The 25,814-nt window shown below is 40.8% G+C and overlaps 1 long non-coding RNA gene across 1 annotated transcript in view; it reads left to right on the plus strand.

The window, feature by feature from the left end:
- The first annotated feature begins 3,082 nt into the window (after positions 1–3,082).
- The window catches only part of LOC120544700, a 101,326-nt gene continuing 78,594 nt past the window's right edge, over positions 3,083–25,814 (plus strand). Inside the window, exon 1 of the long non-coding RNA XR_005636540.1 lies at positions 3,083–3,308. This is a non-coding gene — a long non-coding RNA (uncharacterized LOC120544700). The remainder of the gene's footprint in view (positions 3,309–25,814) is intronic.

Raw genomic sequence — 25,814 nt, forward strand, 5'->3', positions numbered from 1 at the left:
ATCAAAAGGGAAACATATTTAGACAAACAATACAGTAGCTGCTTATGTCTTAACTACATTATGTTATGCATGCAGCATTCAAATGTACTGCCAACTAATTTGATCTATCTATTAATTAATGTATTTTTATTTATTTATTAAATATTATTTTATTTATTGGGCATTTCCACCTTTAATGGATAGGACAGCTAGAATATGAAAGGGGAGAGAGAGGGGGGAAGACATGCATCAAACTGTCACAGGTCTCGGACTCGAAACCCTGGACCTTCTGCGTCGAGGAATAAACCTCTACGTATGTGCACCCGCTCTACCAACTGAGCTAACCCGGCCATTATTTAATTATTTTTAAATAATGAAGCAGCGTCTTTCTGAAGCTTATGTCAACCAGCCTGCTGTATGCAATTAACAGTCTGTGCTTGCAACTTTAACACTGTAAAATAAAGTTTGAGATTACAAAACAACATGTATGATGGTAGAGGGCAAACACAAGTTGGCTATCAAACCCATTGGGATGAAGAAATAATGCAATGTTCATTCATTTGTTTGGATGCTCGTTAGCTGACTGCAAGAGATAGCTTTTTTTGGGATCATTTTACCTTTACAAACATGGGACAAGACTACTGAATATATTACACAAAATAACAACACAATGTAATGGCATGACTCAATGTTGCCAAAACACACTGTTTCTGTACATTTGTACAAGGTTGTGGATATATATAAATCTGTACATGCGGCTGCTCTGTATGGTAACTATGAATCTTTACTGGTGGGCGAGTGTGAATGATATTCCTTATTAAATCAATTAAAATCTAAACATGATGCCTTGAGCCTACCCTGTCTCCCAGAAATTATATTTATGTAATACTAATTTGCAACAACAAATACATTTAGAGTGAAATAGAATGCCACTTGTACGCACTGATATGTTCATGTTTTAAACAAGAATTATGAGAAAAGAACAGGAGGAGACAGGGAGCTTTTTTAATGATGGACCATATCGCAGCCGTGTACCTCTACATCTCTGACAGGTGTCATAATGCTGTTATGCATACTAAGGGTTTGTGACATGGCAGTGATCCGCCCTTAGGCCGTCCCAGGACAGCGGCCTCTGAAAGGAGACCTGGGTGACATGTTTTTGCTCAGACTGTCTCAGTCTTTTGCTACATCAGTACTTTGGTATAATCTCGAGGTCAATATGCCAAATTTCTGTGCATTTTTGTTGACACTAAACTATTACAAATCAGTGACTGAATGGTAAACACAACTTATTGCATCATTTACAGTGAAATAGAGGCTTGGTAAAGAGCCTACTTGTTGAGACAAGCAAAACAGACTTTTGACCCTTTAAACTGCAAAACTGTAAATTTTTGGTTGATAAAAGCCACTAGAAAATTAAGTAGGCAAAGCTAAGTTTGCCCTTGGTTCGTTTTGTTATGCAAGGCATTGCATGTCTTTTACTTTTTACTGCTGTTTTTTTATCACTTTGTGTAATACATTATGGGCTCTGAAGATAAATAACAAAAACTGTTTCTCTGCTCTTTCTTTTAAATCTGTCTCACACAGTAATTACAGCCACCTTATTTATCTAAGAATGTCAGATAAATCTATTCCACCAGGGCTCTATAATCCCCATTATTCTGAAGTGCTATTTGTTGCCAGAGATATCATCATACTGGAGTTATTTTACATTTAAAGGAGTGAATTCTGCGTCTGACTCTGTCATGATTGTATCAATCTCCAACTGCTTTCATATGTCCAAGCGCGACCCTGCAAATGGAGATATGCACGACAACGATGCACTTGAAAAAAAAATTTAATCACACACAACCATAATATATTATGGCACTTCAATGCAATAAAAACAATATATTTTGTATTGCACTTCAGAAATAAAGTTTCATAAGAAAACTGTCCCCAAATGTGTTAGTATGGGTGCCCATTTGTTGCAGTGAATGCTCTATGTGCTCAGTGCTCGATGAGTTTGGGCCAGGACAATAATTGCAGATAAGCCCTGCATAGATTAGATATCCTGACCTTAACTCCACTGATGCTGTAGAAACTCCTGCCCACACACACATTTACATTTCAACTAAAAGGCCCAAACAGGCCCATCTGGTCCAATTGGTTTTGATTATGTTGTAAAAAAACACAAAAACCGAACAAACTTAAGAGACCATGTCAGAAGGCTAAAGTGCTTTTAGCTGTTTCGAAGGGCCACAATGAAGGTGTGATGAAGGTTAAAACGAGGATAACGGCACACACTTTCAGGCAGTCAGTTAGACAGATGTGTGAGGAATGAAAAAAAGAGAGCTTGAGAGAGAAGTTCAAAACCTTCGACATTGGAAAGATGTGGGAGGAGATGTATGGCTGTCCAACAAGCACTCCTGTTGGATTATACTGGCACCTTTATACACACTAGATGGTGTCGCCCAATTGTTTAAATGTCAAATTTGACATAAACCCTTCCTATAAAAAATATTAAATGTCATCTCCTTTACCCACTTTTTTAACAAGATGGGTCCTTCTGGTGCTAAACTTAAGCTATTTACAGATCAGTCCTTTTGCATGTATAACCACTGTATATTTGCACAAATTTGTTGTAGAATCCAATGTTTTGCCTATTATACAGCAGGTATATATCCTTTATGCAATACATGCTTTTATATGGTGCTTTATGCAATGAATGCAATTATATTGCAAGTATATGCAATATTAATTGTGTGGACAATAACTCTCTTTGTCCATTCCACAATATATTTTTAAATAATTTTTTAACCCAAAAAAATAATGTTTGCTTAAAAAGACATAAATAAAAAAGAAGTTTATAATATATCATATTTCACTATCACACAAAATATCCTTTAATAAGATCCTGCTGCCATCCAGTCTTAAATTATGTGATACCATGACATTTCCTAAAGAAATGTTAAAATGTTTGATAGAGTGAAACCTGTGAGCTACAGTAGTTCAGTTGTGCTGGTACTGTGACATTTATCAAACGCACCGTTTAGAAAAAAAGGCGGTCTATTTAAATTTTCAATGAAACGCACACTCTTGTGCTCCGCTTTGTAGGTGTTTTTATATTTAAAGAACGGGGCCCTGTTTCTTGTGTAGCATTTCATAAGCAAGCTAGCCTGACTAATTGTGTTTGCATACTTTCACATATAAGCTGTTGGCCTCAAACAGCACACCGAGCAGGTAGAGGAGCTTTTCTGTCCAGCTTTTGGCAGCTCGGTTACCAAATACTAAAAGGATTACTCTCAACTGAGACACCAGAGATCACGGCTTCACTTCACTACGCCACTGTAAGTTAAGTACATGTTGCTTGTGCTAACATAGCTACTGTTTTTGGCTCTGTAGTGGTTAATAGTTTGCGCTTGTTAAGCTATGCGACTGAAGCTCGTTGTTTGTGAGCAAACTCATTTCTGCTTGTTGTGTGTTGCCGATTTACTGCAGTAGGCTGTGTTATTTTTGCAATGGTATTGTAAATGAGCTTCTTGTAGTAGCCTAGCTTAACGTTACTTTTTGTTTTGGGTGTTATCTAGCATGTGCATTATGATGCTTTAAGTAACATTACTATTGATTTACTTGGTGATAAAATGTGAATTTTATATATATATATATATATATATATATATATATATATATATATATATATATATATATATATGTGTGTGTGTGTGTGTGTGTTTGAGAATCATGATTGAATCATGATTTAGCACATATTTCCCTCCAGGTTGTTGCATTGTTTTATTTGGGTTTCCTGTTAGAAAACTGGCTCTGAGGAAGGAATACTGTATTGACTTGCAAACATGAACGTTTTTTTTCTTTAAAAGAACATATAACAATAGTTTTGTTGTTCAGCTGCTATAAGTTTTATTGTTCTCTGTCTTTCTTTTTGCTGTTTTATCACTCTTTGAGGGACAGCAGTTTTTAACTCAGCCAGGCCTGGAAATGCTTTTCATTGTACTATGTACTATTCTTCATATCTTAATCTAAATGGCATTTACGCACAGCTGCCATGTTTTGATAATCATCTGCTGCATATCAACACCATGACTTGTCAGCTACTAGTCTTGCATTGCCAGACCTATCTCCATAGCGCTGTGGAGTAAGGTCTGGCTCATGGATGCATTAAGAGGGTCTGGCTACACCGCAGATACATTCTAGAATAGGAGAAAAAACCTCATTGGGTTGTTGGCATTTTCTTAAACCAATCACAATCATCTTGTGCAGCGCTAAGTTCCGGACGCAGTGACAGTGGCTCTGCAAAACAGTCTTGGGAAGGTACTTGTTTTGGTGGAACATTTGTACCCTGCAAAAGAAAAAGTGACATACAATATTAAAGGTCCCATGGCATGAAAATTTCACTTTTTTAACATTAATATGAGTTCCCCCAGCCTGCCTATGGTCCCCCAGTGGCTAGAAATGGCGATAGGTGTAAACCGAGCCCTGGGTATCCTGCTCTGCCTTTGAGAAAATGAAAGCTCAGATGGGCCGATCTGGAATCTGCTCCTTATGAGGTCATAAGGAGCAAGGTTACCTCCCCTTTCTCTGCTTTACCCGCCCAGAGAATTTGGCCCACCCATGAGAGAGAGACATCATGGCTTTCAAACGAGCAAAGTGGCAGTTGGTCAAGGCCACACCCCCACCCTCCACCTTGCCCCCCCCTCTCTCCTCTTCAATAGCATTTAAGACACAGAAATGGCACATACTAAGGAAAGCTCATTGTGGGACTGGCTCTAGTGGCAGTAATTCTGCACCAAGGCTGAATTTTGGGAAAGAGACTTCAGATACAGTAGTAGGGGACCACTAAGGCCTATATAAAAGCATCCAAAAAGCAGCATGTCATGGGACCTTTAAATGAAGTTAACTGTTCACACAATACAGTAACGTAAGCTATTTGAATTAGCTGGATACCTGGTTAAACCTCTTTTGCTCTTACCTCTGTATAGCCATGTGTAATTCGTCCACAGCAATCCCACCAGTCGGTCCCAAAACGTCCCAGTTGGATAGTAAATGCCATTAACATTTTATTTGTAAATCTTTACAATAATTCCCTGAAAGAACCAAGCAAGCCTGCCTTATTGCACGATCCAAATTTTCTTAAAAACTTGCAATTTTCAGCGTGTAGCTTGCTAGGTCAAAATTTGTTGTTTCCCGTAGCAAAAGGCGGCAACACACAAAAAGCTGAAGGTGGGGGGCGAAGCCTGGCATCAGGCTTTATCCTGGAAATAAACTTCCGTTGATCCAGACTACCGTAGTCAGCTACAGGTCATGAAATCTAGGGATTTTAATATGCATAATTTATTATCTACTGTAGTGTCTTGGCTTGCTGTTTCATATCTGGTGGATTGCTTGGAGCATGTTTATGCAGTTTTTGGGGTTTTGTTTATTATCATCACATTATCACACTTATATCTGCTGTGCTGAGCTTGGTGTTTGCTTTTTGGGAAATGATGAGGTGAGACTGCTGGTGATTTTATTTTAAATAAATATTGATGCATATATATAGTAGATGACATAAGGTACGCATATAAGCACTTCTTATGGGCGCTCCACTACCTTTTGATTATCTCAATCATAAAGAAAATAATAACAAAAACAATAAAAAAAGTTAAATGAAAATAGAACTATGATAAGCATCACTGAAGCAAACCTCAGAGGTCAGAGTCTGGTTTTATGCAATCAATCATATTGTATAGCCTAGATTTAAAAGTGAACTCACTTTCTATTTCATTTATCAGTTTAAACAAACAGTCAAGTTCAATTTTGTTTAGCATTTTTCAAAACAATAGGATACATTCTACTTCATACCGGTGCCCCCGCTAATGCTGAACAATTATCCAGCCTTCAAAGCCTTGTAGCGGCTTTTGTTTATCATTTATCTTCGGTTGGGAGGAAACCACATGGAAATACAAAGCTGTTTAGCAGGAGATCTTTGATTGACTTTCCCATATAAATATGAATTCAACATAATATGATTTTGGAGGCGAAAGTTTATGGTGCTGTTGAACTGTATTGCATTATAAAGTGAGGTGTTTCTGTTATTTTGCATACCCAAATTCATATATGGGGATGGACAAAATAATAGATACACCTGCCAGTACACCACAAACCTCCAAAAGTATCATAAAGCCATATAAAACAATGGCATGTGTATAATTGCAGGACTGTTGTGTTAGACTGCATTAGTTTGAGCTAAGTGTACCTAATAAAGAGGCAACTGTGTAGATCAGATTTCGTCCACGTCACCCACTGCTTTCATATCATAATAGCATACTATGAAACAATCTTAAAATAATAGGCCTAGAATGCATATATTTTATATCTAAGTTAAATCCAAATTGCTGTAGAGAATTCTAAATTGATGCTCCTGCTCTAATTCGTGTCTGTGTGTCGGGTTATATGTGTGATTTATAATCTCTTTACTCAATTAAATTCCCACTAAAAGACTATCAAAATCACCAGTTCGCTGTACTGTACTGTTCACACTACAGTGCTGTCTTGTTGTCTTCTTTTCACACTACCTGACTGACCTGCATCAGGGGCTTACAAACTACAAGATCGTTCACCAGGAGGAATCCCAGAGTCAAGTTTCCAAACTATGTTTTTGTCACGAAAACGCATGCGAGAAGTAAGTTCACACATTTTTCTCGCGCCTGTGCACACACAAGAGCAGAACCAATGCTGATTTGCCTGAGATATGGGGCTTTTGTTGGGGAGCGGAAAATCAGGGCCATTAGTTTCTGGCAGGCAGCCCACATTTCCTCTGTTCAAAAGTCAGTCTTAGCAGGTCTGACAAGGCAGCCACTGATAGCATTGAGAACAGAATTATGCAGAGAGAAATACGTTTTGTATGTGAATAAAAAAAGTTGTGTTTTTAAAGGTCATACAGTACAAACTTTATAAAAGTAACTGTGTGCACATCCCACCTTCTGGCAGGTGCAGGACAAATGAAAATACTTAAAACGAAAATAATATAATGTCCGCAACACTGCTTTAAACTCCCATATTTGGGTAATAAAATGCGTTTCGGAACCCAGCTGGGTCTTCTTCAGGCAAGAAGACCCAGCTGGGTCGAAACGTTGCATTTTTATATTAAATATGGGAGTTTAAAGCAGTGTTGCGGACATTATATTATTTTCATACAGTACAAACTGTCATATAGTGTTGAAGAAACACATAATGTAATATTATGACCATGGCAAAACAACTCAAGACATGTACATGTGTGTACCGTGTGCATGTGTATGAGTGGTGCTCTGGGTTGGATGTACTGTGTGCTCACACACCTTTTCTCACAATGACTTTTGTTGGCTGTCATGTGCAATAAGAGCTAGTGACATCGGTCCACAGGCGCTACAAGCCATGAGCTCGCTGACAATCCATGTACGGCAGTGCTGTGTGCCCGTGTCTGCTGTCTGTGCGGATCTGCCATCAACATGTAACATGAAAGAAAATGTCAGATGTCAACAGCGCCAACAAGGACATTGTGACACATTTCTGTTTCATTGGTCACAGTGAGCTGCAAATGAATGGATGTTATGTAATGGAAAATTTCACCTAGCACACTACTGTAAATCTGAGAGTTTCACTGCATTTCATATTGTCTTTGTGTCGTACCCACTTTACTTTAACATGCCACATATAGGCTATTTCTGCTTCAATTTGTACTTTCTTACTCCGTATGCATTTGGGCATTAGTGTTACCTTGTCTGGCTTAGCTGCTGGAGATGCAGTTATTAAAACATGGTTTAGCTGATGTCAGGGAAATGCAAATCTGTGCATCAACCAACCTAATTTAGAAGAAAGAAGTAATGGATAGGTATATAGTGGCTGCTGGTTGAATTGTCACAGAAAATGGTGATTCTAAGAATTGTATGATCCAACTCTGGAGGCTTTCAGAGGAAATGCTGAATGTATTTGGTTGACAGTTGCAGAAATATAACCTAAACTCATTGGTTCAACTCAATAGAATAGAAAAAGCTGATAGCAGAAACCATCAGTGTCCTCATTGTTGCAGTGATAGATGTCAAGAAGTACTGATATACTGTAGTCGAAGGCACCTTGCACACTTTTTCAGAGCCAGTCATTTGATAAGGGGTATCTTATAATGCTTGTTGCTATTAAATAATTCAGCTGCTGCAGGTTGTGTCCAAGTGGTTTTGCAAGTTAAAAACCATCCTTAATGTTGTCTTTGTCCACATGCATGAATACCTTTCCTTCCCCTTTCCAAGGGAGTGAGCGTGAAGTGTGTTATGCAAGCGTGCCCTAAAAAAAGCAAAGCTGTAGGTATCTCTTTATTTAATACACTGTCGCTCATGCATTTCATTCCATTCTCTAGACTGAGGTGAGAGCTGATATTTTCGATAGTATCATCTTGCACATTTCCAATTTAAATTCAGTGTGTTTTTTTTTTTTTTTTACATTTTTGTGTTTGTTTTAAACAAGATTTTGCAATCCAGCTGAGCATTTAATTCATCCAGCTTTGTGTTGTCAGTTCTGTTGAATTTGGACAATAAAACATGAGTCCTGTTCTTCAGCAACTCAAATACAGATAGAGGGAAAGAATTCAGTTTACCATTCTGATTAACTCTATAATTATCATCAATAATAAATGGTAAATTGATAGTTAATTCAACTTTAGTTAACACTTATTTTAATGTTAACAAATAATGAAATAGTTTGCTAATTATAAGTAAGTCTATAATTTATGTTATTATAACAGTTTATTGTTACACACAACATTTTATGTATTATATTAAGTATGTGTTAATGATTACCAAATAATTTGTAAACCTTTTAAGAAATTGTTTAACAGTCAATAAAAATTATTAGGAGCCAGTTGAGCTTTTGTATAAAAAGGCACTCAAAACTGTAGATAAAAAAACCTTTCTCTTATCATCATTGCAAGATCTTAGAGAAATATAACTTACTAAGTTTTGATCATTTTTGTAAATTTTGCTCAATATGCTTAATTTAAGTACTACATGGCTTGGCACCACCCCCTCTGCTAGAGTTTATTAAATACAGACAGACTCGGATCACCAGAGCTGTTGTAAACAGGGACTGTGAGGTTCCTTTTAGAAAAACCTCCTTCAGCTATAATGCACTATCTATTAAAGGTAGTGCATTATGGAACACACTACCCCCAATTATAAGGGAATGTCCCACTCTGGCCACCTTTTTAAGAGCCAAGTAAAGGTGGGGCTTAGAGCTAACCAAATGTGCAACCACCTCTAACTGTATGTTGTACCGTATTAGCCCAGTAGAGCATACTAATGAATTGTATCTCAGTTTTAACGCTTACTAATGAATTGTCCTGTTTTCCTTTTTTTGTTTCTTTCTGTTTCTCCTTGTTTTATAGCAAATTTGACTATTGTATATCTTGTGTCCTTTTTATTGTAACTTTTGTAACCTGCCTAATGGACTACAGATGGAAATTAGCCTTTGGGCTACAATCTGGCATTTTTTTTACATGTACTGTTGTACATGTTCATCAAATGTGCATTGTCCTGAAATAATAAAATAATAAAATAAAAATACTTATTAATCATTAACTTATTATAAGCATTAGTTGCAACTTTATAATAACATCCAAATAATGTTTAAATATGGTTTACAAAACAATGATTAGCCATTGACAAAGTATTAAATATCTATCTAAATGTACTAATTATTGTATATGACACTGCACTAATGATAAAATAGCATATATTATACCATTACTAACGATAAGTAAAAATTACAATTGTATGTTGTATATATGTTAACAGTAAAATAATGACTAACTTAAGTTTAATGAACTATTAATTAACAATTTATGAATAATGGTTATTATAAAGTGTTATCCTAAAGGGTAATGTTTCTTGATATGTAAATTTAAAAGTGTTCCACACTGTGTGACAATATTACATTCTGTATCTGCTTCTTCAACCCAACATGCCATGCAGTGCCATTACATTAAGTTGAAGTATTCTAGGTGTCTCTGCATCATTTTTCTTTTAAAACAGCCTGACATATTTGGTATCTCTGGAAATAGTGGGGTCTCACTTAGAATTTCAAGTTTTCTAATGCAGATTTGAACATTTGGCTGTGCAACTTGAGTTCTACTCTCTGGTGGTGTCTGGCAGAGTTTAGGAGGTTAACACCCTGAGGCAAGAAACACAGGAAAACCGTAATTTATTTATTTCATGCTTCTTGGGAAGGACCCAAATGGAACACAAACACTGATTCATAAAGGACGAGCTTGAATTCCTACTCACAATATGAAAAACATGTAGCAGTGACATGAGTGCAAGGCACACACAACACAAACACACATAAAACATCATGCATCAGGCCGAGAGAAGAATGCCTGAGTGCTGCAGGATATTTTTTTTTAGGAAACATTTATCCTTTAACCTGGATGGACAGCCTAAACTTTAGGCCCTAAAGTATCATCATTAAGAGAGCGAGACAAATCTACATGCCTATCAACTACCCAGTAGCACGTGGAGTTCACGTAGGCTAAATGTTAGAACAGGCACTAGCAAATTGTAGAAGGGTGATATGAAGATGATAAGAAAGGCAATAGGAAGGGACATATCAAAAGAGCACATACTGTATAGAAAATAATCATTTTATTGGAAAATACTGTATATTGAGAATTAAAATCAGTTAAATGATTTTAAATATTTTAAATCCATTAGAGTGGTTCACATGAATTCATTGGAAATAAAATGCCAAAATAAGCCTACACAAATCTAATGACAAATGGGGCTATAGTGTTTAACATGGTTTATGAATGGGATTGTCCAATTAGTATTAGAGATGGTCAAATAATCTTTTTATTTAATGTTGAAAAACGAGGAGAGAGCAAGTCTGCCAGGGTTGGTCAATGTGTGTGAAAGGGGGAGGGTCCGTGAGTAATTAGTAAACTGCGTGGGTACCTACTCATGGATGTGATCTACACTCGTCTTATTTTTTGTCGTTGGTAAAAGTTAACCAGGGCGTAACATGCACATGCTGTTGCACAGCGCTGTTGTGACCATGTTCCTGTGAAAATCATGATGTTGCAGTACATAATACATTTGAGTGGTGATCCACAGCCGAAGTTCATCCATTTTTTTGCTAAAGACTGTACATTGTCACTCATCTGGCGATAGAAATGTGCTTTCCTACGATGTGACAAGAGTATGTGAATGAAACATTAAGCTGTTACATTTTACTAATTTAGAGGCTGGCTAGTAAGCTAGCCTAACTAGGAGGGCTAATTGTTTAGCGGTGCAAAGAGAGGGAGGTCTATTAATACAATACATTTTGCAGTTTTCTCTCCCTCCTGTTGTTGGGATTGGTTTCCTTCAGCTCGTAATCAGGCACTGGATAATAAGTAACCCAGCATTACCAGTAGCTACAGCCCTGCAGCCTGCTGTACCAAACCAATGCTGTGGGCTACATGTCACACTGTTAGGTCAGAAAGAGCAGTCCATTTGAACCGAGGACGACAGAGTAGAGTTTTTATACTCAGACACACAAACAAAATATAAGATGTTAAGTCAAGCTTATTTAGAGCACATTTTAAAACAGTAAATATATTATATACAGTACAGATATAATAAAGACTGCTACTGGAAATGAGCAATATAATACACCAGCTTCAGTCCCTTTTCATCAGTCACTGATTATATTCTTACAAATCTCTATTTAGGGATGTTACTTTTAGTAAAGTTTGAGATCAGTGGATAATTTAATGTTCCTCTAACTTCTTTTCTCAATATATTAATCTCTCTGGTTTAGTTTAATCAGGCTTCATCATTGCCAGCGTTCCTGACATTTTTCGGGCATGGTACGGTGTGTATATCATAGCCACAATTATCCTGCTAACACCCACTTGCCACTACAACCTTTCATTACAGCTGCACATTTCCCAAAAGAGATTCAGTGGTGATGGATGGGATGCAAACTAAGGTCATTGCCTACAAAAGTTGATAAGTGAACCAAAGCATTGAGACAGAAACATTTGACATCCATACATGACAGTCCACGTGTGGACATGTAGTTCTCCTTTGTCACAGTCATGTGGGAATGGCAACATTCAAACTATTAGCCTAAATGGGTCACCGCATTACCGCAGTACTGTATATGCATGTATGTTTGCATATATGGAGTGCATCACTAAATCAGTTTCCCCTCCAGTATGTAATCACAAATAATTCAAAAGTGCAACATAATGTTTTTGTTTAACCAGCAAATGTTACAACAGCTGGCAACATCAGCCCAGTGCTATGAGTAAGCATGCGTTTGTGCATAATATCTTACTGCATAACATTGCAGGACTGGCAGGCTGCACCGCCTCCATGGAGCAATGCTGAATTCAGCATTGTTAGCTCCCTAGGTGCTTTTTAAATATGTCAAGTCAAATCCATTATGAATTTGCATAATGCATGTATTAGCTATAATCATCTCAATAATTTGTACAAAACCCCAAAAACCCCAATGGAAAAACAAGGTAGAAATGGAGTGACCCTGCCCGGAGGAAGCCCGGGGCCCCCGTCTGGAGCCAGGCCCAGACGGCGGGCTCGTCGGCGAGCGCCTGGTGGCCGGGTTTGCCACGGAGCCCGGCCGGGCACAGCCCGAACAAGCTACGTGGCTCCCATCTCTCCAGCCCATGGGCCCACCACCTGTGGGAGGAACCGCTGGGGTCGGGTGCGCTGCCACATGGGTGGCAGTGAAGGTCAGGGGCCTCGACGGACCAGACCCGGGCAGCAGACGCTGGCTCTGGGGGACGTGGAACGTCACCTCTGTGTGGGGGAAGGAGCCGGAACTGGTGCGGGAGGTGGAGCGCTACCGGTTAGATCTGGTGGGGCTTACCTCTACGCACAGTCTCGGTTCTGGAACTGTACTCCTGGATAGGGGTTGGACTCTTTTCTTCTCCGGAGTTGCTCAGGGTGTGCGGCCCGGGCGGGTGTGGGGATACTAACAAGCCCCCGGCTGAGGCCGCGTCGCGTGGAGTGTTTACCCCGGTGGACGAGAGGGTCGCCTCACGCCTGCGCGGGTTGTGGGGAAAACTCTGACTGTTGTTTGTGCATATGCACCAAACAGGAGTTCGAGTATTCGGCCTTCTTGGAGACCTTGAGTGGAGTCCTGCATGGGGCGCCAGTGGGGGAATCCATTGTTCTGCTGGGGGACTTCGGCACACGATCGGGCAATGATGGAGACACCTGGAGAGCGTGATTGGGAGGAACCGGCCTCCCTGATCTAAACCAGAGCGGTTGTTTGTTGTTGGACTTCTGTGCTAGTCATGGATTGTCTATAAACGAACACCATGTTCCGACATAGGGATGCTCATAAGTGTACCTGGTACCAGAGCACCCTAGGCCGAAGGTCAATGATCGATTTTATAATCGTTTCATCTGATCTGAGGCCGTATGTTTTGAACCTCGGGTGAAGAGAGGGGCAGAGCTGTCAACCGATCACCATCTGGTGGTGAGTTGGGTCAGGGGTGGGGAAGACTCTGGACAGACCTGGTAAGCCCAAACGTGTAGTGCGGGTAAATTGGGAACGTCTGGAGGAGGCCCCTGTCCAACGGACTTTCAACTCGCACCTCGGCGGAGCTTTTTTTTCGTGCATCCCTGTGGAGGCTGGGGGCATTGAACTAGAGTGGACAATGTTCAAAGTTTCCATTGCTGAAGCTGCGCGGGCGGGCTGTGGTCTTAGGGTCTTAGGTGCCTCAAGGGCGGTAACCCACGAACACCGTGGTGGACACCGGTGGTCAGGGAAGCCGTCCGACTGAAGAAGGAGTCTTTCCGGGATATGTTATCCCAGAGGACTCCGGAGGCAGTTGCAGGGTACCGAAGGGCCCGAAGGGCTGCAGCCTCTGCCGTGAAAGAGGCAAAGCAGCGGGTGTGGGAGAAGTTTGGAGAAGACATGGAGAAGGACTTTCGGTCGGCACCAAAGTGCTTCTGGAAAACTGTTCGCCACCTCAGGAGGCGGGGGAACCATCCAAGCTGTGTACAGTAAGGATGGGACACTGTTGACCTCAACTGAGGAGGTAATAGAGGCGGTGGAAGGAGCATTTTGAGGAACTCCTGAATCCGACAATGCCCCCCTCTATGTTAGAGGCAGAGCTGGAGGATGATGGGGGATTGGCTCGATTTCCGGCGGAAGTCACTGATGTAGTCAAACAACTCCACAGTGGCAAAGCCCCGGGAGGGTTGATGAGATCCGTCCAGAAATGCTCAAGGCTCTGGGTGTGGAGGGGCTGTCCTGGTTGACACGTCTCTTCAACATTGCGTGGAAGTCTGGAACAGTGCCAAAGGAGTGGCAGACTGGGGTGGTGGTTCCCCTTTTTAAAAAGGGGGACCAGAGGGTGTGTGCCAATTACAGGGGTATCACACTTCTCAGCCTCCCTGGTAAAGTCTACTCCAAGGTGCTGGAAAGGAGGGTTCGGCCGATAGTCGAACCTCAGGTTGAGGAGGAACAATGCGGATTCCGTCCTGGTCGTGGAACAACGGACCAGCTCTTCACTCTCGCAAGGATCCTGGAGGGGGCCTGGGAGTATGCCCAACCGGTCTACATGTGTTTTGTGGATTTGGAGAAGGCGTATGACCGGGTCCCCCGGGAGATACTGTGGGAGGTGCTGCGGGAGTATGGGGTGAGGGGTCTCTACTCAGGGCCATCCAATCTCTGTACGACCAAAGTGAGAGCTGTGTCCGGGTTCTCGGCGGTAAGTCGGACTCGTTTCAGGTGAGGGTTGGCCTCCGCCAGGGCTGCGCTTTGTCACCAATCCTGTTTGTAATATTTATGGACAGGATATCGAGGCGTAGTCGGGGTGGGGAGGGGTTGCGGTCCGGTGGGCGGGGGGTACGTATTGCTGCTGCTTTTGCAGATGATGTGGTCCTGATGGCATCATCGGCCTGCAACCTTCAGCACTCACTGGATCGGTTCGCAGCCGAAGTGAAGCGGTTGGGATGAGGATCAGCACCTCTAAATCGGAGGCCATGGTTCTCAGCAGGAAACCGATGGAATGCCTTCTCCAGGTAGGGAATGAGTCCTTACCCCAAGTGAAGGAGTTCAAGTACCTTGGGGTTTTGGTCCGCAGTGAGGGGACAATGGAGCGGGAGATTGGTCGGAGAATCGGCGCAGCCGGGTGCGGTATTACATTCCATCTATCGCACGCGTGGAGAGCTGAGCCAGAAGGCAAAGCTCTCGATCTACCGGTCAGTTTTCGTTCCTACCCTCACCTATGGTCATGAAGGCTGGGTCATGACCAAAAGAACGAGATCCAGGTGTGCAAGCGGCGCGAAATGGGTTTCCTTCAGGAGGGTGGCTGGCGTCTCCCTTATAGATAGGGTGAGAAGCTCAGTCATCCGTGAGGAGCTCGGAGTAGAGCCACTGCTCCTTTGCTGCGTCGAAGGAGCCCAGTTGAGGTGGTTCGGGCATCTGGTGAGGATGCCCCTGGGGCCTCCCTAGGAAGGTGTTCCAGGCACGTCCAGCTGGGAGGAGGCCTCGGGGAAGACCCAGGACTAGGTGGAGGGATTATATCTCCAACCTGGCCTGGGAACGCCTCGGGATCCCCCAGTCGGAGCTGGTTAATGTTGCTCGGGAAAGGGAAGTTTGGGGTCCCCTGCTGGAGCTGCTCCCCCCGCGACCCGACACCGGATAAGCGGACGAAGATGGATGGATGGATGGATAATTTGTACATTTCAACCAAACACTGTAAAACAACTGCAGAGTAAAAATAGACAATTATATAATTTATAATACATTTTTCTATCAAATTTATTTTTCCTTTGGAATAAGTAGCACAGCTTTTGCAGCACAATACAACACACTACTATTCAGCAACAACAGAGAGGTTATATAGCATATGTCTGACTGAGTAACTAAAAAACTAGTGCACTGAGTATAATGCAGGAAACAGACTGTGAAATATGTCAGTGGATGATCACAACTAAATACAGAAACTGATGAGGTAAATGGCAGGAGCTGCAACACTAGCTTTCATTGGTAAATGTGCCTGTGCAAGATAAACAACCATACTTTAACACCACTCACCAACACCAATTACTTTCAGTATCCCCACATTACATGATCAAAGTAGGGCTGGGCCATTAAACAATCCTGCACGTGATTGCGATAAAATTCAGGTCGATAACGACGATAAGCTTTGGATATATTCACCCGATAACACAACTGCCAGAGTCTGCCTTTTAGGTTTGGATGCCGGACACGGCCACAAACTTCTGTGAGCATTTGAGTTGCCGGTGTTGTGTCAAAATGTGTTTCCCCGCTAAATCGTGTTTTCCTCCTGTTAAAATGTGTAGTACCCCCAGTCATAGTTATAGTTAGAGATAGGTTTGTTTCCGGTTAGGGCTGGACCTAATTCGAATATTCGAATATTCGTTCGGTGGGTTGGTATTCGATTTGAAACTTTGACATTCGAATATTCGTTTTTTTTTTTGCACAACCTGGCATCCCCCTCCAAACGGTTCTCTTTTACAATTTTCTTATATAGCCTAGCCATTTTAATAGAATGGACAACCCAACCTCGTTATACCTAATAAATATATTTGCTTCTTTTTGGACTACTAAAGTGTTCCTGCAATGGGAGTATTCTCTGACTAGAGCGCAGAACAGCGCAGTTTGTATGGACAGAAGTGCATGCCTGAGCTTGTATTTTGGGTTAAGCTGCGTTGCTTTGACATTGTGGAAAATAAAATAATAGAAACAAAATGTATTATCCTTTTTACCTGTTATTATCAATCTAAATTAATCTACTGCGAAATATAGGTGACTTTGAGATTTTACTGGGACGTCACATCACATGCCCCAGTTAAAACGCCCATGAGTTGAACGTCATTACTGTCACGATTCAGCGAAAAGAAGAACAAAAATGACAAAAATGCCGAAGACTTCATCTGTGTGGGAGAATTTTAAATTAAGTGAGGACAAGACAAAGGCAGAGTGTCAAATATGCAATTTGAAACTGGCCTACCACAACAGCACATCAAGCTTGAGAAATCACCTGAGTTCTGTTAGTAGAACGAGCTGCTTTTATCGGCCATTTACACGTGATAAAAATGTGCACTAATTTTCATGGAAAATAACGTGACTTGCGAATAGGCTACGGCAGTTAATGACGAACAGTAAAAACGTAGCCTACTGTAGTAACAGGGGACTGTGTCCTGCAACAACAAAGCAGTTGCTTCGTCTCGCTTGTCTCTTTTACCGTGAAAAAAAGCTGCCTTCAGGTGCAGTTTGGAAATGTTGGTTTCGAAGCTTCGAATATTCGCTGTTGAAAAGCACCGAAGCTTCGAAGATCAAAAACTGGTATTCGGTACAGCCCTAGTTCCGGTTTAGGTAGGGGGAAACCCATATCAACAGGGGAACAGTCTTTAACTGCGAAAGTGGAGCCGAGGGCAATGAAAGTGATGGTGGACATGAACGTGAATTCGCCTTATCATCTCAAGCTGAAGACATTGTTGATAAAAAGAGTTACACGACGTAGGTTGTGTGGAAATGGTTTGGATTTCACAAAAGTGACGAGGAGCAGATTAAGCCGGTCTGCAAAATGTGTCGGCGTTGGTACCAACCAGGACAGGAAACGCTACAAATCTTTTCCATCACCTAAACAGGTACCCTCCCAGCGAACACACAAGAGTATCAAAATGCGGACCCAAAGCCTGCAAGTTTGGTCCAAAGTAGGAGCTCTTCTGCTAACAGCGCTAGCATTAGCCATGCTGTAGCTGCCGTACCAAAACAACAATCAACCGTGTTGTCTTTTGCGGCCATTGCCCCATATGAGAAATATTCAAAAGGAGCAAAAAAAATATAATTGTATAGCAAAATACACTTGCTTACACATGCATTTGTTTACTTTGTTTGGTTTTGTGCTATAATTTGAGATGCTTTCTTGCCAGGAGTGTTTTTACTTTAATATGTTGCTTTTAAGTTGTTTACAAAATCAAAAGAATTGTAGCCAAAACTGACTACTTACTTAGTTTGCACTTGTTTATTTTGCAGACACAAAAAAGGAAAACATAATTGTAAGATGACTCTGTAAGCTACTCTTAATTTTCTTTTGCCAGTAGAGGGGACGAATAATCTGTTGACCAGTGGGGCATCTCATAATTTGAATGTGTAATGTGAGTTCTCAAGAAAAACATTGTACTGAATATTGTAAAGGTTATTTTTATTTTATTTTTTATATATATATATATATATATATATATATATATATATATATATATATATATATATATTTTAAAGTGTATTTAAACATCCGGTTTATTCCAGCTTCAGTCAGTATGTACTTGGAACGGACAATAGCAAAATAATTATATTGTGATAAATATCGATATTGATCATAACGGGAAAATATATTGTGATCCCATGTTTTGCCATATCTTTAATTTGCAATAGCCCTAACTGAAAGTATGATCAAAGTTGGTTGTGCTTATTTAGATATACTGTCATGTTTCATGTAAATGGTGGCCTTAAAGTCATTGGAATTCATCACTGGCATCATAGGTACACTACAGTAACATTGACTACTTACTACTCAGTGTTTCCTCTAGAATTTCTTTCAGCGGTGGCGGGGGGGGGGGTGGAATTGGACATCAGTGTACGAGCTTATCTGCTAATGTTAGCTGCCGACCGTTACCTTGAAACCATCCAGCAAATAGACGGTACCGTAGGGTGATTTAACGTCACCGCTCATTTTACACACAGTTTAACAACAAAACTAAATGCTGAGTGAACATTACTCGATACGTTTTGCATGTTGGTTTTGAGCTAACCTGGAAAACATTTTTAAAACAGTAACGTTAATACAGCGTGTCGGAGGAATAACTACAGCGTTCTCCTGCAACGGGAGTCAGAGGCAGAGGGGCTGTCACCGCAGCGTTCGCTAACATTAGCTTCTTGTCTTATCTGGGGGTCTGATAAACAGTAAATTCATCAAAGTCAGTGTGCCCAACACTTTTTTCCAATAAACTGTAGCTGTCAAATTTCACGGGACCCGCTGAGTATGGATTTCATGTCGCGGCTTTCGTCGCTGTTTATCACTTATTGAGTGAAGTAGTACTCGCCCTGTTGTTTATTTGGTTGCCATGACTTCGCGAGTGATGACGTCCTGTCACTGTTCCAGTTGCTCTGCTCACCCTAGGGGGAGAGAGAGCGAATGACAGTTCGCTTGAGTTCAGTAGAGCAGACGGCTCTACGACTTTATCACTTTTCATAAACAGCCGAAGGAACGGTGGTGCGTGGTGTACATTGCGAAAACCCTGTTGTGCGTCTTTCCTATTTCTGATACCATGGCGCAGGAAATTTTACCGTGGCGCACCGCCACTATGGTATCAACATAGAGGAAACACTGTACTACTAATAACCTACTTAATTGAACCAAGCTTGAAACAAGTTCTTTCTATATTTTTCTCCCCACACATTAAATGTCTGTGGGAGGACAGCAGACCAAAGTTTCTTTCCTATACCACCGCACAAGTCTCATAAAGCTCCTCACGGGACAGTACAGTATGTAAGTTTAAGTGGCTAAATGCAGACAATGTCTGACCCAATTTAGAAATACGTGTAATTATCCTTGTATATAAAGTGTCAGGAGGTGAAGGAGCTTTAAAGAGTTCAGCATATGTAATGCACATTTTGTCTCAAGTTTCTCTCTACTTCTTCACTCCTCTCCACTTTATTCCCTGTGATGTCTACTGTAGTTGAACCTGAACCAATAAATGAAAGCTGAATCTTAAAGCCTACTACTCCATATCCTCTCTTCCATGCATGGAATCCTGATGTGATCTTTGGGCCTCAAGGAGCATAACTGAAAAGGTGAAATTTCTGGGTGCTGGATGTTTCCACTGAAGCTAAAGTCGGTACATAAAACGGAGAAAAGGGCAGCCAAATTTACACTTGCTAAAAGTCAGTAGATGTGTAGCTTGTTCCCCATCGTCATACAAAACTCATGATGTAGCGCAAGCTGCAGCCTCAGAATGAGAGCCAACATATCCAAAAATGTTCAGTGAGTACCTACTTACTCACTGCGTCTCACTCGTCAACAACGATTAGATCAGATATAATTTTAGGTTGACAGAGAACATGTCAAATATTTTTGGATTGACTTCAAACATAACAATAATTTTAAAATGTCATTGTACATGAGCTTGAAGTATTAGTAAACATGATCTCTGTAACTCACGTTTCTTTATTTAATGACCACTTTAGTGAATACTCCACACCGAGACACACCAATAATTTCTGGCTCTCCCAGAAAGTAAATAAAGCATCGCCACGGGGGGATAAAGGTCTTTCAGCACACTGCCAACCTCCCACTCTCGGGCTGAAATAGAATCACAGTAATCCCATTTTAACCAAAATGGGCTCGAGTCTGGAGAACTTGAAAAGCACATTTTGATATTTTTGTACACACTGGTAGATATCAAGAAAGTTATTTCCACAACTGGGGATTGTTGTAATGGGCTTCCTTATTACACGGAGGTGACTAATAATCACTCTACAGCATTAACTTCTCTGCAACTGCTTGTGGGTCATTAGAGCCGGTGTCCACTTAGAGGATTGGCACATCTCGATTAATCAACAGGAAACAAGTGCCTTTTTTGCTCTCTCTTCCTCTTTTCGTATCCCTTTACCCTTCTGATATTTAATAGCCTACAACAGGCATCTGTAATTGGACCCCATGAGGGCCCCATAATACAGAGAAAACCCTAATAGCATGTCATGATTTCTGCTGGGGTTTCTACAACATTGTGAACTTTTTTAAGCACTTCGCTAACTCTCCCTTTTGGAATTATTTGGCATAAGGAGACCACTGACTCACTTAGTACACATTAATTTCTTGCAGTTTACTGGCCTTATGCCATTAACTGTAAATTCATATTTTCTTCACCTCATGCTGCCAGTTAGAGCTGCTAGTGTGTAAAATTGCTCACAGCAGCTTTACACAAGACGTTAGCTTTGCAAAGGACACCTCATAAATTCTTCCCTTCTCACTCACCTTCTCTCTGTGTTATTGCGCTGCACCTTGCCAGTCATTTCGTCTGAAGGGCACAATGTTTTCTTATCTGTTGCCAATATTGCTCTATCTCTCCCGCTCCACCTCGCTCATGCTCATGTCGATCAGGGTGTTCCTTCTTTGCAATAAGTTATTAGTTCATATGACAGAAAGAAGTTGTTTTACTAACAAGCTGTTCAACAGAATATGAAATTGTGTCCTTTCTGTTCAGACCAAGGGGACAGACACTTTAGACGTCAGTGTTTCAGGTGGTATCGAAAATGCCTTAATAATGAGCCAACTTATTTTGTCTTATGTGACGAAATGTTGGCTTCAAAACTGTAGTGATTGAGGATATGGTTTATTGGCATGTTTGCTTCAAGAAGCGAAAACAATGCACTCTCAATTATTGTTTTTCTGTAAGAGAAATTCTACTTGTTTTCCTATAAAAATGCAAATTGTTGCAAGTTAGAGTATCATTTTAAAGCTACAGCTAACATTAAGTTAAGCTGTTAAGCTTAAGTTTTACACATAGGCTATTTGTTCTATTCAATCTCTGAAGATTTTACAGGCTGTATGTTACTATCAGATGATGTTTTTCAAGCTAATAGTTAGAGATGGGCAATACAGTATATCGATATTATATCGATATTAGGGCTTTGACTCCGAACTTCGTTATTCAAATATCATTCGAATATTAAAAAAATAATGATATTCGAACGAATATTAGCCAGCCCTTAATATTCGAACCTGTTATGGGCATTATTTTTTGTAAATGCGTTTGCTTGTAAACGTTGTTTTAAGTTCAGATTCCGAGGCTTTTTCACGCATTTCAAAATGTAACTACATCGCCGTTTCGGCGCCACGCATCGCCGTGGTTGCATATCGCGTGCATTCCTCCCTAATTCTCAAAAAAGCCGAAAGCTTGGCTCCCAGGGCCAGGCCCGATCAGCGGGTCTTTCTCCCTTTTCTACCTGCCTGCTCAGTGCTGCTGCATGATGAAGTGAGCACAGAAAGGAAGGGGGGGCCTTTTCCTCAAAAAAAAAAAGAGATGACACGTTTGGCCAAGTAGAGAAATACATTGTCGTGCGTGGTGGACAATACTGGCGCCTTTGCTCTTTACAGAAAGTTGTTTTCAGCTTCTACATTTCCAGAATTAGTCGCTTTTTTAAAAAATGTACGCTAAACACACACCCACCATCACACACACGCACGTACAACCATTGACATATGGTATAAACCTCGCACCACTTCTACGAGGGCTACGGTGAAAGCTCGAACTTCCTGTCGAAAGCACACTGTTTGTGTTTAATCCAGGGTCTGACTTAATTTTTTTTTTAAACTGAAGGCATTTAATGGTCAAAATATTATTAATAAATATTCGAATATATTCTAATATTAATATACAAACGAACTTCGAATATGATTTTTGGGCAAAAGTCAAATCCTTAATCGATATCGTGATATGAGACTAGATATCGTCTTAGATTTTGGATATCGTAATATCGCATAAGTGTTGTCTTTTCCTGGTTTTAAAGGCTGCATTACAGTAAAGTGATGTAGTTTTCTGAACTTACCAGACTGTTCTATTATTTGCCTTTACCCACTTAGTCATTATATCCACATTACTGATGATTATTTATCAAAAATCTCATTGTGATATTTGATTTTCTCCATGTCGCCCAGCCCTACTAATAGTGCAAATGCTAGTTAGAATTGTTACACTAGTTCAGTTAGGCTACTTTTTTGTATCATAAGTGACTGATGGACAAAATGGAAAAGCTGCAATATTTCATTGCTGACCACTACAGGGCATAAAAAAACATCAAAACAAGCTGACTGATGCACAGCCACTACCTGCTTGCCTACTTACACATCCAGCAGACATGGAGCAACATGAGCAAAATGACTGATTAATGCAGTGTTTTTTTGTTTTTTTAAACTTACATTGTAGTTATTTTACAGTGATACTGGCAGTTGTTTGTCGTCAGTCATGAACAGGAGTTCTTGACCACTTCACCATATATCCATTAGTGGAAAAGAACAGTGCTGAGATAGTAGATATTTCCTGGCCTCACAGACCTGCATTAGTTTTCCTTCCTCTCAAATTACTGTGAATTTTGGTGAGACCCATCACTCTGTCGAGAACGGCACTCAAGTCAACACACACATCCCTTTTCAATTGATTGCAGATATAACTAACCCATAAAATAAGCAGTTTTGTAATTAAAATGGTCCAGAAGGTGGTGTTTTTTTTCTTTATTCTTAAGTCAATCATGGTGGTATGCATAATTGACGCACTTCTGTCTGTACCCTCTGTATCTCTCTGGCTGACTGCGTTTTTACGTACAGTTTTTTGCCCGACAGGCATTAAGATATTTATGTCCAAGCCCGACCCGAGCCTGACACAGTTAAAATCTCTTTTTTTTTCTCATACTAATGACACATACGTGCCCACTTTTATTAAAGGGGTGATAGAATGCAAAACCGATTTTACCCTGTCATAGTTGAATGAGGACAGTTCGGTGGGTAAATAGGACATACATAGAAGCTCAAAATCCCATTGACACCCCTTTACTATGAAAATCTCATATTTTGAAACTGCCGCTGAAAACGGGCGAATCCCAACAAAGCTGGAAGTTGACGTCAACCTCCCAAAATCCGGAACCTTTGTCAGCCCATGGGTGTATTAAGAGAACGGTCACGCCCCAACATTTACATAGGCTACACAACTGACCTGAGATCAGGTAGTCTTCTGAATCTAGCTAGGTCACGCAGATCTCTGCTATTCCATTACAAAATTCACTTCTGAAACTTTTTTATGCGAGAAATCAACCATATAAAGCTCAAATATGGGCCGCTTTACGAAAATGGATGGCTAATTGCAAATTTTCTCCGACTGTGTGTCGGAGTTTAGTGCCGGTGTTGGTACTGCCTGGGTTGCTACATCGCCGCCCTGACCGCAGTGTCAGCGAGCTTCTTAGCGCAATCTTTTAACCGGCAGCCCGCAGGTTCCAGTTAATCTTATAATGGGTATGTGTGTTGAGTTATTTAAACAAACAATCGGGGAAATAAATGCCTCTTGTCCGCGAGTCTCATTGATAGAGCCACGGTGAGATGGAGTCCATCAATGAAAGCTAGCTAGCCTCCTCCTAACTCTGACATTCACAAAAATACATTCAATTGAAATCCGAAATCGGACAAGTGTTAGCTAAGCTTTGTAAGACCTTGAGGAACCTGTAATATTCATGCCGTGACGAAATTCAAACTGTAAATATACTTTAGTTATGCAAAAGTGAGCAAACATGCGATATTTCCCCATTGTAATGAATGGGACATATAGCAAGCAGCTGCTCGTCCTACAAAGAGCCTCGCGTTCATAAAAATGCCTTAAAATCAAATCGGACACAACGGTTAGCTTTATAAGACATTGGGGAATGATGTTATATAAGTGGCGTGACGAAATTCAAACTGTAAATATAATTTAGTTATGGCGACAGTATAGCTAGCTAGCTGCAGTATTTCCCCATTGTAATGAATGGGACATATAGCAAGCAGCTGCTCGTCCTACAAAGACGCCTCGCGTCCGTAAAATGCCTTAAAATCAAAATCGACACAAACGTTAACTTTAATAGACATTGGGGAATGATGTTATATAAGTGGCGTGACGAAATTCAAACCGTAAATATATTAGAGTTATGCCGGCAGCTGGCCGCGGAGCCCCGTAGTGCAGTATCCACAAAGGGTGACTTTGCGCTGGGTATGGAGCCCAGCAGGCTGCCGCTTTCTCGTCAGACTGTGTGGAGCTCCGACACGTCTTACCAAATTTGCAATTAGCCATCAATTTTTGTAAAACGGCCCATATTTCAGCTTTATATAGTTGATTTCTGCGTTAAAAAGTCTCAGAAGTGAATTTGGTAATGAAACATTGCAGTGTCTGGAATATGAGATTCTGTTCGCTTCTCTAATGTATGTGTATTGGGGATTCGCTCAACCAATCAGCTGCGTCTCTAATGTCGGTGGGTTGGCAAGTCGCTCAACCAATCAGCGCGCAGCTCATCTAAATATTCATGACCATACCATATTTGGAAGAAAAGCTCTTGTTACAAATAGGGCCAAAACACAGGGATGCATAAGGGCCAGTAAAATATCAACCAGGCCATTTTCAGCCCAACCAATGTTACATACCCCATTAGGAGACCATAAGGAACAGTGTGAAATACCCTATATAATCATTCTATCACCCCTTTAAGCAACTGTAGGAAGGCATTCGGAAATGTCAACAGATGAACGCATCAGCGCACACGGGGAAACAAGCACACGTTAACACAGGCGCGCACCTACATAATAAGCTTTTTCAAATTTAAAATGTTCAATGCCTCTCATGCCAATCATGTTGATGTGACCGAGCCCGACCCGAACCCGAACATCATTTCCAAAGATCTGTCCGAACCCATCCGGTATCCATCCTCTTGTGGACATACATGAGGTGGGTAGAAAGTTAGTCGGCTGGACTCTGACCAGACAATGGTCTAAACAGAACAGCTGATTAGTTGGATCTTCACCATGATATTTCCATTTAGCATCTGACATTACATGTAAATTGGTTTTGGGCCATCCTAGAAGCAGCGCAGTTGCTCAGTGTTTGCAGATTCAATGTGGGAGAGTTTTAATCTTCTGTACGAACTGGAAGCTCCAACTGTTCTTCAGCTCACATTTACTTTAAAACTGAAAAAATAAAATAAGACTTGTACTTTATTCAGACCTCTACTCAGTTCAACGACCATAATCCATTTCATCTTTC

The sequence above is a fragment of the Perca fluviatilis genome, chromosome 16 (assembly GCF_010015445.1).
Source record: "Perca fluviatilis chromosome 16, GENO_Pfluv_1.0, whole genome shotgun sequence".
Lineage (NCBI taxonomy): Eukaryota > Metazoa > Chordata > Actinopteri > Perciformes > Percidae > Perca > Perca fluviatilis.